Genomic DNA, 20,263 nt, shown 5'->3' on the forward strand with positions numbered 1-20,263 from the left:
TCAGGGAGAAACCTGCACTCTGCCATCAGATCCAGCCCTTAAAAAAGGAGTTCCTAGAATCCTATTTAAACCAATATGACTGAGGCTTTCTCCTTCCAGAGTTGTGTACCTCTGACAAATCAGAGTAGCTCTATTCTGATCAATCAGGAGTGCCTTTTGGACCAATCAATCTTCAATGACTTGGAATCCTCATTTGCATGAGGGCAGGGACTTCTGTCCATATAAGCCAGCTCCCCTCTGCTCTGTAAGCACTTTCCCTTTCCACCAAGACTGAAAACTGTGTCTCCCAGGCTGAGCTGAAACACCTAAGATGTCCTACCAGAGCAGAACAGAGCAGACCAGTCCAGTCCAGAACAAACTGGCACAGAATGGAGCAGACCAAATCACAGTGGAATAGACTAGCACAGAGCAAAGCAGACCAGCAAGGAGACCATAAATTATTTGAAAAGTATTGCCAAAGGAGCAGAGCTGTCAGGCCAGAGGGTCCTGGCCCCAGGGCTGCTTCATAGCTATGCTGTATCACAATTAAGCAGAATAAAGTTTCCTTTTTTTTTTAACCTTCACCAACCGCACCCCAAATTAGGGATTCCTATTGGCGCTAACGACCAACATGACACTTGCTAGCCTGCAAGTAGGGTATAATCTCAGACCCTTCACAGACCTTGCTAGGCATTAGCACATAATCAATGTTTTTTATAATTGAAAGAGATATTCCAATTCCATATTGACAAAAGGACAAAAAAGCAAAACTCAACTATATGCTTTAAGAAGTGCATTTTAAATGTAAAGAAAAGTCTTAAGTAAATGGATGGGAAAAGACATAGTATGTAAACAGAAAGCTGGAGAAAGTTGGAGTGGCTATGTTAATATCTGATAAAGTAGACTTCAAGACAAAAACTCCTACCAGAATAAATAGGGATATTTCATAATGATAACAAGGTCAACGCATCAGAAAGATAAACAATCATAAAATGTACATGCCTAATAACAAGCTTCAAAATTCATGAGGCAAAATTTCTAAAAATGGACAATTTGATGGTCATAGATATTTTAACATCTCTCAGCAACTCATAGAACTAGACCAAACCCCATTGACCCCCCCACCCCAAAAAACAGTAAAGACATAAATTATTTGAAAAGTATTACCAAAACTTCTTAACCTAATTGATATTTACAGAAGACGACCCTATTGAAGAATACACATTCTTTTCAAGTGTGAAAGGTACATTGCCAAGACAGACAATATGCTAGACCATAAAACAGGGTTCAATAAGTTTAAGAGGATTCAAATCATATAGAGGATATTCTCTGACCTCAAAATGAAATTAAGTTAGCAGTCAAAAAGATGTCTAAAATAACTCCAATTATTTGAAAATTAGACAGACTTGTAAGTAATGCATGGGTTAATGAAGAAATCACAAAGCAAACAAAAAAAGGCATCACAAAGCAAATTAGAAACAATTTCAAACTGAATAAAAACACAACATACCAAAATCTATGGGATACATTAGAGGAAAATCTCTAACTTTGAATATTTATATTAGAAGATAAGAAATGTCTGAATTCTATGACCTCAGTTCCACTTTAAGAAGCTGGAAAAAGAAAATCGAAATACATGTAAGAAAAAAATTATAACTAACAAAAATAAATGAGAAAAGATGAATGGGAAAAACTGACAATGTTATTATTTGTAAAGATATTGAGGCCTAGCTGGTGTGGCTCAGTTAGTTGAGTGTCGTACCATGCACCTCTTCCTGGTCAGGGCACATGCCCAGGTTGTAGGGGTGTTTGGGGAGGCAACTGATTGATGTTTCTTTCTCTCGCTCTCAAAAAAATTTTAAAAAGCATATTTAGAAAAGATATCAAAAAAGCATATTTAGAAAAGATATCAGTTAAACCTGAATTAAACTAGTAGAGAAAAAAAGAACACATTAACAACCCCAGAAATTAGAGAAGTTATCACTACAGATCCTACAGACATTTGGAGGCTAACAAGGACATCTTATAAACAACTAATGTCAACACATGAGATGACAATTTTCTTTAAAAATACAACTTAACAAAACTGACTTAAGATGAAACAAAATCTGAATAACCCTGCATCCACTAAAAAACTGAATGTTACCAAAAACCTCATAAAAAAAAATTCCAAGTTCAGATGGTATCACTGGTGAATTCTAGCTAAAATTCCAACAAGAATTAATATCAATCAGTATTGCACAAACTCAGTAACAGAGGGAACACTTCTCAACTTATTTTGAGACTATCATAATCCTAACACTGAAACTTATCAGACATTACAACCAAAGAAAACTACAACATAACATCCCTCATGAAGAAATATCCTGAAATTCCTAACAAAATATTAAATATAAAAAGGATAATACACTATGACCAAGTGAGGTTATCATAGGAATTAAGATTAACTTTTTTAAAAATTATTTTAACTTTTGGAAACTACCATTTATTTATCCATTCTACCACTGATAAACAGTCTGTTTCTAAATACTGGCTACTACAAACAAGGCTATTATGAACATTTTTGTTTACAACCTGGTATATAAGATTTTTTTCTCACAGGAATGTAGACAGAAGTATAACTGATAGATTTAAGGTACCTATACCTCAATTTACTAGCTAAAACAAATTTATTTGCAAATGACTATCAATTTACACTCTCTGCATTCTTACCAAAATTTGGTATCAGGATTTTTAATGTTTGCTAATCTGATGGAAGTGAAATGGTTTCTTCTTATGGTTTTACTAGCATACTTTGCACTTTCCTGATTACCAATGAGATTATAATTCAACACTTTTCCAACTGTGGGTAGGTGAGTTATTAGATCACAGTTAGGCAAGCTGCAATCAGTATTCATTTTTTTTAAATCAGTATATCAGAGTGCACTGCATAAAATACTGTTTCGTGACACTTATTTCTATTGCATTTTTGTACTAAGTCACAATGTGAAATGTTTTGGTAACTGTGAGCTTCTAGCAAGTTAAAAGCCATTAGAATAGCTATTTAATTTACAAAACTCAGAAACACGACTAACTGGTACATCACTTAGGCTCACAACACAAAGGAATGTATTTTATAAAGACGGTAGGACTCACACTGGCAGGTATGGCTCCATTGGTTGGGATGTAGTCCAGTACACCAAAAGGTGGTGGGTTCTATTCCCGTTCAGGGCACACACCCAGGTTGCAGGGTCCATACCCAGTTGGGGCACATGCAGAAGGCAATCGATTGATGTTTCCCACATCGATGTCTGTCTGGTCTGTCTCTTCTCCCCCCTCCCCCCAATTGATGTTTCTCTCTCTCTCTTTCTCTCTAAAATAATATATATATATATTGCTTTATATATATATATATGCATATATATATATAATATATAATTTACATATTTATATATTTATTTATTTTTTTATTTTTATTTTTTTAAAGAAAGAAGGTAGGACTTGAAGTGTCCTTCAAGCACTAACTGGCAAGAACAGGGAATTAGAAGAGGAGGAAAAAACCTGATGGAAGCAATAAGGAAGGGATGTACTACATGGAGAAAAGATTCTATAAAACTGACTAGTCTAACTATGACCTACTTAAAAGCTCATTTTAAAAGAATAACATTTCTCAATAAGACAAGGATTCTCTCAGTATTTAAAGATAGGAAGCTGGGGTCCTATCCTCTTAACTACCAAAACGACAGAAAACTGATCCCCTCCTTGTCTTTAGACACAACCATAATTCCTACCTCAAGATTCATCTCATTCTGGGGCTTATGCAAGAGCAATCTTTTAGGTTTTTACTTCCTAGTTTTCCCAACAGAATATTAGAGCAGCAAGAATCATCTAATTTCTCAAGGTTTATATTGTTATTCCGCTAACAAAGATTGACCAAGTCCCTACTGCCTCACCTCTCTGTTAAGAAACTAAACTGTATCTCCCTAACAATTTTAACTACTAGCTATATCCTTTAAAGCAGCAGTCGCCAACTGGTGGTCCTCGGACCACAGATGGTCCATGAGGTCCAAAAGGTTGGCGACCACTGCTTTAAAGCTTGATACCCTTGCCCTGGTCAGGTAGCTCAGTTGGTTAGTGTGTCATCTCGATACGCCAAGGTTTCAGGTTCAATCTCCAGTCAGGGCTAACACAAAGAAGCAACCAATGCATAAATAAGTGGAACAACAAATCAATGTTTCTCTCTTCTCCCCACCTCTAGAAATCAATCAATAATTAAAAAAAAAAAAAAAGCAATCAGAACCCTCAATGACCTACACCCCTGTCTAATCCTCTCCCCTTGAGTGTGGGAAAGATATAATAGGGGATATAATTCTTGTGACTGTTAGATGGAAAACAGATTTTTGCATTTGTAGTTAAAGTCCCTAATCAGTTGATTTCACCAAAAAGGGGATTAACCTGGGTGGGTATGACCTAATCAGATGAGCTTTTAAAAGAGGTCTTAAAGGGGAGTCTAGAGATCAGAGACAGGGGAAGTCAAGAGACTGGTCAGGCTTGCCTGTGTGAAAGCAAACAGCCATGTTGTAACTACCTACATGGACATATATATGGTAAGGAACTGAGAATGGTCCCTGCCCAACAGCTAGCAAAAAAACTTCATACAGCCACAAAAAAATTAATTCTGCCAACAAGTAATGAGCTTGGAAGACTTTAAGCCTCAAATGAGAATTGCAGCCAGCTGACATCTTGATTTCAGCCTGGTGAGCTGCTGAACTGAGAGCCTGGTTACAAAAAGTAGGCAGAGCTCTGATCGGTGTTGGTCAGTAGTTGAAGCGTCGGCCCACACACCAAAGGATCTCTGGTTCGATTCCCAGTCAAGGGTTCGTGCCTGTGCTGCAGGTTGCAATGAGTACAAGAGGGAACCAACTGATGGGTCCCACATCTCTCTCCCTCTTTCTTCCCCTCTCCCTCCATTCCTTCCACTCTCTCTAAACATCAATGGAAAAAATATCCTCAGGTGAGGATTAACAAACCAAAAAAAGTACCCAGATTTCTGACCTTTGAGATAATAAAAGAGGTGTTGTTTAAGCTGTTAAACTTGTGGTACTTGAAAATTAGTACACTCCCTCAACATAGGACAAAGCAGCAAAGAAAAGAAAGGGGGAGAGGGACACTTGTATCTTTTTCCCCAGAGTGCATGGTATCTCTCAAAACACTGATTATACAGATCCAAAATCAAGGGGAAAATATTAAAACTGTATAAATTTTTAAAGTCCTAACAATTAAAAGGACTTTTTCACACACATATTAAAAACTACCATATAACTTATTACCTTCATTTTAGTGATGAGGAAAGTAAAGCTCAAGAATGACATCCCAAAGATCACAAACCTAAGGGAATGTTTAACTTCAGGCCAGTCCTCGCCCCTACACCATAGGCCCCTTAAAGCCATTCAAATCAACAGTAATTGTATTACTGTCTTCAAAGAAAGCAATCCTAGTAGCATAACAATTTTCCATATTTCACATCTATCTGAATATCCCTTAGTTTTATCAGAACATCAAAACTAAAGAGAATAGAGAAATTTTCATTCAAAAGTAATTTGGCTGTAAACATGACCATTGGTAGACCACTTGAATAAATTTAAAGTACATTTTGAAAATGTAGCAAAACACCTGTAGGTTTTCTAGAACTTTAGATAGCAAATAATTTGTTATAAATATTCTCAAAAACCACAAAAATCACAAGTAAACAACCTTTCTGGATCTTTCAACATCCCACCCTCTGAACAAATTTTGGAATCTGAATTCTTCATACATTATAAAAAATGAGAACGTGGCACAATATATCACTGTTGAGGATACTTCCCTAAGTGCTTGAGCATCAGAATTTGCAAGTTTCTTGAAAACACACACACAGAAAACTAAAAGGTGGAGTTAGTTACATTCAAATTCCACACAACTTTAGTTACAAATCACACTTTATGTCAATTCAGATACTTGAACAAACACTAACTTTATTTGCTAAGATGCAAAACATAGTAGTCCTTCCTAGTCACAACCACGAAAAGGAATAAACTGTCATCTTACCACCAACGTTAACAGCGAATTAATTCGCTATAGTCACATACAAACACTAAAACATACAAACAGCATCGCTGAGTCCATATAGCTTCCAAAACCACCCCATGATTTATACGCCCGGGGCAGGATTCTCTGCAATGTGAAGAGAACTGATACCATTTCACATGGGCAGACGGGGTGAGGTGACAATTTTAAAACCTGAACATTTCTCAATCCCTACAGCAGACAAGCAGCACCCAGTTCAGACCCTCCAAATCGAGGCCCAGGTCCAACTCCAAGCATTCCCCGTTTCCCAGCGCTTCACCCCGCCCGCACCCCGAGAAAAGGGGGGAAAACAACTTTTATTGGTCTCATCTCCCGGGGGATGGACAAACTAGCGGGGCTGTGCTCGGGCCTGGACACGTTTCACAAGGAAGCCTCCGTCGGGGGCGGGGAGGGCAGATAGCGGGAAGCCTGGATTCGACGCCCCCTTGGCCCCAGCTGCCAGCTCCCAGCCCCACCCGACCAAGGAAAAGCCTGGGCCGGCCGCCACGCCGAGCGACCCCCAGGCCCCTCCACTGAGGCGAGCTCGTTGTCATGTGACGACGCTGCCGCTAAAACACCGCAGAAACGCAGGGCGGCAGAAGGCGTTCACACCAGCCCGCCTCGGCCCGGCTCTGCCGGGCGCGGGCGAGTCCCGAAGTCCGGGCGGGGGGGGGGGGGGGGGGGGCGGAGGGCGGGCTTGGCGGCGGGCCCGAGCGCGCCACAAAGGCTTCCGCGCTCGTCGCCGTAGTGCCCGAGCGGGCGGGGGCACAATTTTCGGGGCCCGCGGGATGGGTGAGGAGCAACGAGAGCTCCGGGGTGCCCGCCGCGCCCACAGCCGTCGCCCCCACGCGCCCGGACGGTCAGCGGCCGCCACACCGCGCACAGGCCCGCGCGGCCTCCCTCCCCCGCGCAGCCCGAGCCGGGCCCGCCCGCCAGCTCCCCGCTCGCGCTCTCTCGCTCTCGCCCGGCCTCCATTTTGGATCGGCGTCTCCAGCCCCCGCGCTGCTGCCGCCGCATTCCCCCTATTTCCCGCCCCCCGCCGCTGTCGCCGCCGCCCGTACTCACCTCAGCTGCCCATCCGGGCGCCGCCGGCCGTGGACCTAGTTTCCCCCCAAAAGTCTCCGGTGTGTTATTCCCGATGTGGGGGGGTTGTTACGGGGTGGTCGCCGGGGGTTCGGGAGCGGGGGCCGCGCCTTCAACGGAGCTGCAATCCTAACCCGCCATCTGGTGGCATTTTCCACACGCCAATGGCGCCGCTGCAGACTTGGGTCCGGACCGCCCTCTGCTGGCCGCGGTGCATACTGCCTCGCTGACGGGACCGGCCTGCCCGGAAAGGGGAGGGAGCAGAGGCGCGAGCTGGGGGGCCCCGGCGGGGACGCGCTCAAATGCTTTCCAGCGGGGTTTGCGCGCACGCGCACCAGCGGGGCGCGAAACGTGGCCTCTGCGTGGCGGCCCCGCCCCTGCACGGAGCACGGGGCCCGCTCAGCCAATCGTGAGCGGCGGGCCCCGCTGGAGGAGGGTGTTGTGGACAGTCCGTGGGCTGCCCGAGGCTTGTCGGAAAGACGGCCACGGTGGCGCCTGCGCGCCTCCCTCGCCGAGTGGCCGCCCGCCATTTTTGGAGCTTTTACGGAGACCTAGGAGGGAAACCCGCCCCGGCCCCTGCACCCAGGCCCCTCCCCTGGTCGCGGGACTGGCGCTTTTTTTTGCAGCCCTGCCCGGCTCCTGCTGCCCCCACCCCCGCCCCGAACTCTGCGGCACCGGGCGCGGGGGTGGAGGGGGGGGAGTGGCGGTGCCAAACTGCTCCCACCTCTCCTGTGTCACCAGGGCCGCGGAACCTAGCATTGTATTAGCGACTTATTGTTGAATGGGCGCTTTACCGGGAGAGGGTGAGGAGGTTTCGAGAACTGTTTGGGACCTCCCTCGCCGCTGATCTAGACGCGGCCGTGCCCACCGCGGGCCGCCCGGCGTCGTCCCTGACTCAGTAAAGCTGATCCTCTGGTGGTGCTGGCTTTGCATAAGGCGGCAGCATTGGCCAGTTAGTGGAAATGGAAGGGAGCTGGACTGGGAGGCTGCCACCTCAGCTTTTGAATTCGATTTCTCCTCCCACCGTTTAGGACTGCTCTCCGTGGCTCTGGAATGGACGTTCCTGGCCTGTAGCTGCCAAAAGGGAAATCATTTGACTAACGCGAGATCAAGGCTAAACTATGCCCGTGAACGTGTGGTCTCTTCCCTACTTTCCATCCGCCTGCCGCGCGGTGGTCTTGGCCGTGTTTCCCACCTTTCACTTGCTCACAACTTTTCTATACAAATGGAATCCTTAATCTCCCAGGTCATCAAGCCCCCTTTATGACTAAATTCTCTGTTGGCTATAGTCAGCTCTATTTTAGTAATGCCTTAGAATCGCTCAACTCCTTTATGGTCTTGAGTGACAATCTCCAGTAAATTACCCTAATTTTTGGTTTCTCTCCCAAGGGCCAATAAGGTGTGTGGCTTTTGAAATCACAACCGACCTGGGACCCCACTTGTAATTATTAATCTTTGGTTGCCTCCGTCTCACAAAGACTTATGTCTAACTTTCCTTGTTCAGGGTACCAGTCCCAATCTATACTAATAAACTTCATCTGGTTTCCTGGGATCAAAGCTATGGGACTCCCACATCGGTTTGATATTCTCTCCATATTAAAATATCTAGCCACATCCGGTTCTTGATTTCAAAAATTCTCATCAAATTAATCCATTCTTCCCTTCTCTCCAAAACCAGTCTTTCTCCCTGGACTACATATGCCACCCTTCCCACTTCCTCCTTCCACCTTTAATAGGGTCTTACATATCTTCAGTATCTTCCTATCCACTGGCTTCTTCCTTTCTATTTTTCAACAGTTTTCATTCCTTTTTAAAAATCCAGTGCTATTCCCTCCAGTTACTGTACTATCAACTGTAAACCAAAGTTAATTGTATAATGTAATAAAGGATAAAAAGCATTTATTTAACTAAAAAGGAGCTGCAGCCCAGGACACACAAATTAGCACCCTAAATTGTGTTTTACCAAAGGGGAGGCCACCTTTTATAGCAAAAGTTCCCACCCAGGTTCTCAATTAGGTCTGTTTTATGTAAATGAGGTATCCAAATCGCACATTTCAGGGCAGGTCTCAGTCCAGGTTTCCCCTGCAGTTGTTGACATCATCCAGCCTAAGTGGACAGGCAGGGCAAACTGCAGGAAACCACAAGTTCTGTCTAGGTTTTTCCTGGTACCCAGAATATTCGAGAAGCCCCTGTGAGTAAATGGCTATTAGGCTCTTACTATTTATAAAATTCAGGCTGTCAGTTGATCCTGGGGAGTCCATCTCAGGAGAGAAATTCCTTTCTGGGGTTCATACCAAATGAATCTTCTTGGGGTTCATACAACCTTTCTTTCACTGTCATATTTCTCAAAAGAATGAACTCTTCATTTCCACCTTATTCTTTACCTTTTATCAGTGACTCCATAACAGCAAATTGAAATTACACGTTTAAGTTACCAGAGTTCTAATTTCCAACCATTTTCTCATTCCTCATTTTTTTGGTACACCCAATCCTTAGTCCCTCCTTGAAGCCCTATTTCCCTTGCTTTTAAGACAATTCCTGGGTTCTACAATCTACCTAGATTACTGGTCATCTGGTTTCTTTGTTAGCTCCTCCTCCGTATTCCCTCCCATAATTCAACTCCTAGTTCTCTGAATCAACTACATTCTTTTTCTTAAAAAGTCTCCCAAAATTACTGTCTGTTCCTGATTTTTCTGTAACTAAGATTCTTCATGTTCAGCTTACTTGCCAGGAAGTTCCAGCTCAAAATTTAACATATAAAACAATGCAACTTTCTTATTCTAATTTCCTGATTTCTCTTAATAGCATCATAATTTCAGATTGTGGACTCTGGAAACAGACTGCTCTGGAAAGCTATGTGACCTTGGGCAAATCTCTTTATGCTTCAGTTTCCTCAATTGGTAGACAGCCATAACAATAATATCTATCTCATGGGTTAAACAAATTAACACATATGTAAATGTCATTGGTTATTACATTGTTTTTATCTTGCTAAGAAATTTTTAACAATTTTTTAAAAATACCCAGGGACATGGGTAGTCAACTTTCTGAGTTTATAGAAATCTAAAATGTTCTTTATTTTGATCTCTTACTTGAACTGCTGTTTGTAAAAACTACCTAGTCCCCAAATTGTAAGGCCAGGCTTGATTGTTTTCCTTCAAAAAGCCCAGGTCCCATCATATTCTCATTCACATCCCTTGATTTTTCTTCTATTGCTCTATCTTCATTAACCCCTTCCCACCAATTCCCTTTGCCATACACCAGAACAATTATAATAGCCTTCTGAAAAATACTCGTCTTTCATTCACCTCCCTTTTAAAAATATACAAAAACATCCTTTGGGTCCTATGATTTACAAAATATAATCTAAAATAATAACTTTCAAGAAATGCCTTGTTTTTTTTTTCAATTTCTATTTTATTACAAATTCTTCACATTCATTGGTCTAGTCCAATAAATCATAAATGTACTAGTAAGCAAAAGGCAGATATTCAATCTTTAGCTATCTGGTAAAATAAAGTAATAGGTTCCATAATGTGTTGACTTTGTTACAAAACACACATTTCTCAGTAGACTCTGTTTCCATGAAATTCTTAATCGAGATTCCAAAGTTCTTGGAAAAGATTTTCAAACACCTTAATTTTCATTAACATTTGAGTCATAGGTGTGAACAAAATATCAAAAAAGGTATCTGGGATTAGTATGGGTAGGAGCTAAGAGTTCTTAAATATTTAGGTTAGGGAATAAAATATCAATGGAACAGCTATTTGCTTAGTTCAAAGTCCTTGGCATTGGAATTTCTGCTCATTGCTGATTTCAAATGATCCGAAATGGGACTTGGCCCACCTTGAGCATTCATCCTTGATAGGTTAGATTTCTAAAGAAGACACATGCCCGTTAGACTTTTATTTCAATTTAATCTTTTAGCCAATCTGGTCCAAAAGTAGATATTTAATATTATAAATTTCAGAATTACATTTCTAAAACTGCATATTAATGTAAATGTAATATAAATGCATTTCAAGGTAAATGTTTAATATTTATTAACCAATAACATTAATAATGTTGCCTTTTAGCACAAAGAGCTAATTTTTAACTATTTTTAAGTTTGTAAGTCTTTTTTCCTCTCTGGACACTTTTTCCATGAAGAAGATTTCAGAGTTATTCCATTGACCTTAAAGTTCTGCTTAAAGTAATATTCAGCCAACTTATTTTCATAATAATAATTGTATTCCTTTAAAAGAAGGCTTTTTTTAATGCACCCCCCTTTTTTTTACAGTAGTTTTTGGCTCACAATAAAATTGAGAGAAAGATACTGAGATTTCCCTGTTGTCAACATCACTCACCAGAATGATATATTCATTACCAAGGAGTAACCTATATTGACACATCATAATCACTCAAAGTTTATAGTTTATTTTAGGGTTCACTCTTGGTGGTGTACATTCTATGGGTTCAGACAAATATATGATGACATATGTCCATCATTATAATATCATACTAGTATTTTCATTGCCCTAAAAATCCTCTGTGTTGTGTGTTTTCATCTCTCCTCCTCCTCACCTCTGGCAACCACTGATCTTTTTATTGTCTCCATAGTTTTGCCTTTTCTAGAATGTCATATGGTTGGAATTATAGAGAATGTAGCCTTTTCAAATTGGCGTCTTTCACTTTAGTAATATGCATTTAAGCTTCCTCCAGGTCTTTTAGTAGTTTGATAGTTTATTTCTTTTCAGTACTGAATAATAATCCATTGTCTGGATGTACCACATTTTCTTTATCCATTCCATTATTGAGGGACATCTTGGTTGCTTCCAAGTTTTAAACATTCCTATACAGAATTTTTGTGTGGACATAAGTTTTCAACTCCTTTGAGTAAATACCGAGGAGTTTGATTGCTGGATCATATGCTAAGAGTATGTTTAGTTTTATAAAAAACTGTAAAATTGTCTTCCAAAGTGTCTGTACTATTTTGCTTTCCCACAATGTAAGAGTTTATTTTGCTCCACAACATCAGCATTTGGTGTTGTCAGTGTTCCAGATTTTGGTCATTCTAATAGGTGCGTAGTGGTATCTCATTGTTGTTAGAATTTGCATTTCCCTGATTACATGTGATGTAGAACATCTTTTCATATACTTATTTCCCCATATGTATATCTTCTTTGGTGAGATGTCTGTTAAGGTCTTTGGCTCATTTTTTATTTGGGTTGTTTGGGTTGAGTTTTAAGAGTTCTTTGTATATTTTGCCTAATAGTCCTTTATTATATGTCTTTTGCAAATATTTTCTCCCAGTCTGTGACTTATCTTCTGATTCTCTTGACATTGTGTTTTTCAGAACAAAAATTTTTAATTTTAATAAAGTCCAGCTCATCAATGATTTCTTTCATGGATTGTGTCTTTGGTGTTGTATCTAAAAGGTATCACTAGACCCAAGGTCATCTAGGTATTCTCCTCTGTTATTGTTCTAGAAGTTTTATATTTTTGCCTTTTATATTTATGTCTATGATATTTTGAGTTTCTTTTTGTGAATGATGTAAGATCAGTGTCTAGATTTTTTTTTAAATGTGAATATCCATTGTTTCAGTACTACTTATTGAAGAGACTTTCTTTACTCCATTGTATTTCCTTCATTTCTTTGTCTAAGATCACTTGATTATCTTTATGGGCTCTCAATTCTTTTCCATTGATCTATTTGTCTGTTATTTCACCAATATCACACTGTTTTTATTACTGTAGCTTAATAGTAAATCTTAAAGTCAGGTAGCATCAGTCCTCTAACTTTGTTCTTCTCTTTCAATATTGTTCTGGCTACTCTGCATCTTTTGCCTCCATATGAACTTCAGAATCAGTTTGTTGATATTAATTTGGATTTTTATTTGGTTTATATTGAATCTATATATCAAGTTGGGAAGACTGACTTCTCAATTATAATGAGTCTTTCTACTCATCAACATGGGATATCTCTTCATTTATGTAGTTTCTCTGATTGCAGTAATAAGAATTTTGTAGTTTTTCTCCTGTAGATATCATAAGAAAGACTTTTCAAAGTAACATTTCATTAATGATTCTTCCCTTCCCACCACTTTTACAGAGTTCCAGGTGCAGCTACTGTATATTTAGACCAAAGAGAGGTCTGCTGATTATTCTTCATAACTCTTCACTTTCACTATCTCCACAAACCTGTAAAATAGTATTTTAGGGATCATGACCATTGTCTCATTTTACTCTTCATACATTTAGTATTCTTCCTTTGCATTTTTCACTTGATACAGGACATTTTCTGCTAGACCTTTGGAAAAAATCAGAAATGGTTTTCTCTTCTTTTCTACTCTTGCAATTAAGGTGTTCTGCCAACTGGTGGCAGTAATGTGCCATGGTATTCTACCTATCAGATTAAACCATGATTTTTTTTTTCTATTCCTTTTTTTAATATGAAAAACACAATTTCTTCTAAACATGAGCAATCAGTCTGTCCTAAAATTGATAATAACAGAGAGCCAGAATACCTCCCCTTTCAAAGTCAGTAACCTGGTTGCAGACAAAATCCAGTTCCCAAAATATGGAGGACCAGAACTACTCAGACACTTAAAGGAAATCTCATAAGCAGAGGGATGTAATAGTGTGGGTAGGACCTAAGCGTTCTTAAATATTATTTAGGGTAGAGAATAAAGTATCAGTAGAACAACCATTTGCTTAGTCCAAGTTTCTTGGTGTCCTTGGTTTTCTACCTCATTGCTTATTTTAAAAGATCTGGAATGAGACCTGACCCATTTAAGGAGTCAACCTTGATAGGGTAGATATCTAAAATATTGTTTCCATATAAACAAAAAACCAAACCTCTAATTTTTTTTTCAGTTAAAGAAATACACATGCCAACAAATGAAAATAAACAAATTAAATTGTAACAAAATCAAATAGCACTAAAAAATATATGATAAAAAGCAACAAATTTCATCCTAACACTTCCTAACTCTAGGACAATCCCCAAGGACAACCTCTTTTACATGTTTTTGTTTGTGATTACTTGGATATTTCTAAATATGCCCATATCAGTTTTAGACAATACTGTATGTAATGACTCCCTGCTATGAAAAATAAGGATTATGCTAATATCTACTCCTCCAACTTTTAACAGTTGCATTAATTTTAGCTCTTTTGTTGGTTATCTTTGTAACTTTTAAAATATATATATTTTTTATTGATTTCAGAGAGGAAGGAAGAGGGAGAGAGAGATAGAAACATCAATGATGAGAGAGAATCATTGATTGGCTACCTCCTGCATGCCCCTCACTAGGGATTGAGCCCACAATCTAGGCATGTGCCCTGACTGAGAATCAAACCAGGGACCTCCTGGTTCATAGGTTGACACTCAACCACTGAACCATGCTAGCCAGACTCTTTGTAACTTTTAATAATACACTGTGTGCCTGGTCTACTTGTTAAAATTTTCATGGGTGGTGAATCAGGTTGGTACACCAGTGGAAGGGTATGTATTAAATGGTATAGTATATCAGGTATTTGAGAAATATAGGTAAAATACTAACTATAAGGACAATGAAATTGAGTGATGCCATGGACTGAATTGTGTTCCCCCAGAAATTCCTATATTTAAGTCCTAACCCCCAATGTGATTATACTTGGAAGTAAGACTTTTAGGAGGTAATCAAGGTTCAATGAAGTCATGAATATGATCCTTATTTAATAGGGTTGATAGTCTTATAAGAAAAGGAAGCTATCCCTTTCTTTCCCTCTCCCTCTCCCCTTGAAGGAAAGGCCATAGCAAGAAGGCTGCTGTCCACATACCAGGAAAAGATCCTTTATTGGGAATTGAAGCAGGTAGACACCTTGATCCCATACTCCCCAGAACTGTGAGAAATAAATTTCTATTTTTTAAGCTACCTGGTCTAGGGTAGTTGGTTATGGCAGTTTGAGCTAAGACAGGTAACTATTCCTAAACCAGACTGATGCACTGGAAAAAGATACCATATTTTTCGGCATATAAGACGACTGGGCGTATAAGATTTTCCTGTGTTAAAAAGTCTTATATGCCGGAAAATACGGTAATGAAAATCTGAGAGTGATTAATCACTAATGGAAAGCTAAAGTGAAAACTACATTTGTAGCATACAAAGTGGCTCTCATCTCCTGCAAATGGGAGACTAGAGTAATTTAAAGAACATATTCAGTCAGAGCAGCTAAGCTTCAAAGATTAAACTTCTAATCAAGACAAATATACCTAAGGCAAGATCAGGGCCCTAGTTGGGAAAGAATAAGGTTTGATACATTAGATGAGGATGTTCCCAGAAGTAGCCCACTCTTCCCTATTAAGACCTATCCTTTTCCCATTGTTCAGGGATGATGCAGAGACCTCTTCCCATCCAGACAACAAGTGATCTCTCTCTCAAGATTTGCTTTCAGGTTGTCTCCTATCGGGTAGCCCTGAACTGATACTAAGTCTCAATATGCTGGATATGATAATGGAAGAAAGAAACTATACCCCAAGGGAGCTTTACTATCTAGCCAGCATGAACTGAGAGAGTAAGTATAGGATTGATTTTTTAGGGTTCTTGATGAAAAAGAAAGGGAAAACTTAGGTTTTGGACTCTTGCAGTACTAAGGATTTAACATCATAGTAAGAATCTCAAAATTTCATAATTGATGTGGCTCACAGTGGAAGAAAGAATTTAAAGGATCGGGCAGCCCCAGACAGGTGGCCAGTTGGTTGGAGCATCATCTGGCACACCAACAGGTTACAGGTTCAATTCCAGGTCAGGGCACATACCTAGGTTGAAGGTTCCATCCCCGATTGGACGGATATGGGAGGCAGCCAATCGATATTTCTCTTTTGCATCAATTTTTCTCTCTCCCCTTTTCCCTCTCTCTCTAAAAATCAATAAACATATCCTCGGGTGAGGATTTTAAATAAAAGATTTAAAAGGTCAGGCAATTGGTTATGCTGAAGACCATATACTATGTAAAAATGGAAAGCACACCAGATGGTTAGGCTACAGAAGGCCAGGAGGCTACACCATATCTCAAGGACATAAAGAAATACATTGTTGTGAAGGACCCCAATCTCCTTAAGCAGCTCTGTGGTGACTTTCTAGAAGCCAGAGTTGATGATAAAGGAAGTCATTAAAGAACTAGGTTTACCTATAGTAATAGGGATGGTAGGACCCCAAAATAATAGAGTCCAATTGTAGTGTTTAATGGTCAGAAGCCAAGTTGGACAATCACTGTAATATAAAATCAAAGAAGCAGTCAGGTGGAAGTAATCCACAGAGAATTATTGAAGATAATTAATAGAACCTGGTATTCCTAGAGGAAAAATTGATGGGTAGCCAATGGTGGTACTACTCAATTTGTACCTTCAGATGAATTAAAAAATGTATAGCCAGGAGACTGAGGCAGTTATCCCAATAAAATCATGATTAACTCCAGTAGAGATCAGGTCCCCAGGACAAAGGAACCTGCAACACCATGTAAATGTACAAAGTAATGATTTCCTCAATCCTTCCCCAAAAGTTGTTCCAGAACCTTTGGATCTAAGGCAATTTACTAAGACAACTGTGTACTGAGAGAATGGGGATGCACAAACACTTCAAGGGCTGTTGATCACAGAGTCTGAATTGAGATTGATACTTAGAGACCCAAAGAATAATCATGGTCTGTTTGTTAGAGTAGGTGCATATGGAGTCCAGGTAATAAATGAAGTCCTATCTAAGGTCCAACATTAGTCATCCTCAGTTTTTGAATATATAATCAGAATAGTTATACTTCATAGTTGGCACAATCACCACATTGGGTCTTTTGCCTACCAAGTAACAGCTATCATAATGGGGAAGGCCTATTGGAAACCTCTGAAAATGCCTCCTCCCCTAGCCAAGACATAAATAAAAAACTGTAATGCTGGGGGAAATGGAGAGAATTAGTGGTTCTTCCTAAAGATCTAAAGGATGCAGGAGTGGTGGTGATCCCCATCATACCTCCATTTTATTCAGGAGGAGGTCCCTGAAAAAAACACACACAGACTGATTCTGGGGAAATATACAAGATGTGGTTTCCTTGCTAGATTAGTGTAACCTAAGTTCAGGGTATACAACCATTAATCTGACAAATACATTCTTTTCCATCTTTCAGAAAAGATAATGAAAAAACAGATCTCGTCCTATATAATAAAAAGGTAATATGCAAATTGATCATCACACCCTTGCACAAGATGGCCACCCCATGTGATCATAAGATGGCTGCCCCCATGTGGTCACAAGATAGCTGCCCCATGTCATCACAAAATGGCTGCCACAAGATGGCCGGCAGGGGAGGGCAGTTAGGGGTGACCAGGCCAGCAGGGGAGGACAGTTAGGGTTGACCAGGCCAGCAAAGGAGGGCAGTTGGAAGGGACCAGGCCTGCAGGGGAGCAGAGTTGGGGGGGACCAGGCCTGCAGGGGAGGGCAGTTAGGGGAGACTGGGCCAGCAGGGGAGGGCAGTTGGGGGCGATCAGGCTGGCAGGGGAGCAATTAGTTGTCTATTAGGCTAGCAGGGGAGTGGTTAGGGGGTGATCAGGCTGGCAGGCAGAAGCAGTTAGGGGCAATCAGGCAGGCAGGCAGGCAGGCGAGCAGTTGGGAGCCAGCAATCCCGGATTGTGAGAGGGATGTCTGACTGCCAGTTTAGGCCCAATCCCACAGGTGAGCAGTTAGGAGCCAGCAGTCCCAGATTGTGAAAGGGTTGTCCCACAGCCAGTTTAGGCTCGATCCCAGGGATCGGGCGTAAACCGGCAGTCGGACATCCCCTGATGGGTCCCAGATTGGAGAGGGTGCAGGCTGGGCTGAGAGACACCCCCACCCCCAGTGCACGAATTTTGTGCGCCAGGCCTCTAGTTTACATATAATGGATAACAACATACATTTACATTTCTGCACCAGGGTTATTTTTTTTAATATATTTTATTGATTTTTTTACAGAGGAAGGAAGGGAGAGGGATAGAGAGTTAGAAACATCGATGAGAGAGAAACATTAATCAGTTGCCTCCTGCACACTCCCTACTGTGGATGTGCCTGCAACCAAGGTACATGCCCTTGACAGGAATCAAACCTGGGACCTTTCAGTCCACAGGCCGACACTCTATCCACTGAGCCAAACTGGTCAGGGCCCCAGGGTTATGTTAATTCTCCAACCCTTTGTTCTAACGTTATTTTTATTATACTGGACAGTAAACAAAACTGTTTTTTATTCTGAAAAGAGGTACTATAGCTATCTTTTAATGCTGTTAACTATACAAACATCCTTGGAATGATAGTTCAGAATAAAAGTTGTTGGTGTCTGCTCACAAGATGTGCAGAAACACGAGAGTTGGAAAAATTGTCTCCAACTCTGAGCTCTGCAAGGTTGAGGGTACTGGTCTCCAAAGGGAATACAAGGTTATCAAAGGAACACAGCAAGACTTCAGCTGAGCTACAAGCTGTTGCTAGAAACCTAAGCTATTTGTGTTCTTTGAGTCCAGAGACCAGCAGGCAAAAAGAGCAGTCACCATTCTGGCACAGGTTACACAATGGAGCCATGGAAGAATATGTTTGGCATTCAGATGATCTACTTGGACATCTCTTGGTTCACCCTTATCCAATTTTGCTATAAATAAACAATTATAGCCATCTCAGCCCAAGAATCAGGTGACCAGGATGAGGGTCTGCCATCTGGTAAGCCACTGAGACCAGCAGAGATGATAGCTGAGGGTAAGGGGAATCTAGAATAGGTAGAGGAAGAGGGAGATAATGAGTTATCAAGTGTAGCCCCTGAGACTAGCTGCAATGCCAGGGGTTGTAGTTTATTCCATTAACCTTCGTTTGAAAAGTTTCCCACAGAAAAAGAGGCCCACTCCAATAATGTTGCTCCCAGAACAAATAAGATGAAGTGTATCTGAACAGAAAAAGAGGTAGATTATAGTGGGCACTGTGATATGCTATCCAGATCCCTCTTCAGTGAAGGATTTGTTAGCCCATCTTCTAGGAATACTGTTGGCCCCTTCAACGATTGCTTCAGCTGCAGAGAGGCATGATCCTTCCCAGGATGGCCCATATCCAGTAACTGATCAGTGCCAGGGTATAAAAAGGCCTGGCCATCTCAGTCTAATTTGGTATAATGCTAAGGGGCCATTCTAGCACCAGAACTCCTTATGAGGTCAGCCAAGGCTCTCACTGGGCTTGCATTCCAGTTTAACTTCTCCCTCTGTTCAAGTCTGCCTCTTTCCCCTTCCTTCTACAGGTGTTGATACCAAGGGCATGCCTTAATAAATATCCTGCCTATTAAAATTTATTTCAGAGTCTGCTTCCTGGGAAATCCAATAGCCATTTATAGTATACTAGAGGCCTGGTGCACGAAATTCATGCATGGCGGGGGTCCCCTCAGCCCAGCCTGCACCGTCTCCAATTCGAGACCCCTCAGTTGGACATCCCTCTCACAATCCGGGATCACTGGCTCCTAACTGCTCACCTGCCTGCCTGCCTGATCACCCCTAACTGCCCCCCCCCCTGCCAGCCTGATCACCCCTAACAGCCTCTGCCTGCTGGCCTGATCACCCCTAACTGCCCCCCCTGCTGGCCTGGTTGCCACCAATTGCCCCTCCCACCAGCCTGGTCACCCCTAACTACACCCCCAGCCGGCCTGGTCACCCCTCAGTGCCCCCCTGCCAGCCTGATCACCCCATGCAGCCTGCTTGTTCAGTCGTTAGTAGTCCCTCACTATCCCCCATGCCGGCCTGGTTGCCCCATGCAGCCTGCTTGTTCAGTCATTTGGTCGTCCCTCACCAGCCCCCCTGCTGACCTGGTTGCCCCACGCAGCCTGCTTGTTCAGTCATTTGGTTATCCCTCACTAACACCCCTGCCAGTCTGGTCATAGGCAGCCGTTTGTGAGGGCATGACAGTCAATTTGCATATTACCTCTTTATTATATAGGAGATATATATATATATATATATATATATATATATATATATATATATATTTTGTATAGCCACTCAAAATTCTTTGTTTTCAAAGAATAATCATTGACACGAAAAATATCACAATATAATAATAGTAAATGGTAGAGATTAATAAAAGATTATACATATAGTTTGATACCA

The 20,263-nt window shown here is 41.2% G+C and overlaps 1 protein-coding gene across 1 annotated transcript in view; it reads right to left on the reverse strand.

Annotated features, from left to right (window-relative positions):
* The window catches only part of STAG1 (stromal antigen 1), a 331,873-nt gene extending 324,469 nt beyond the window's left edge, over nucleotides 1-7,404 (reverse strand). Inside the window, exon 1 of the mRNA XM_008152885.3 lies at nucleotides 7,129-7,404. The gene's annotated coding sequence lies outside the window, so the exon portion shown is untranslated. The remainder of the gene's footprint in view (nucleotides 1-7,128) is intronic.
* Nucleotides 7,405-20,263: the final 12,859 nt, after the last annotated feature.

This window comes from Eptesicus fuscus, chromosome 18 (assembly GCF_027574615.1).
Source record: "Eptesicus fuscus isolate TK198812 chromosome 18, DD_ASM_mEF_20220401, whole genome shotgun sequence".
Classification (NCBI taxonomy): Eukaryota; Metazoa; Chordata; class Mammalia; order Chiroptera; family Vespertilionidae; genus Eptesicus; species Eptesicus fuscus.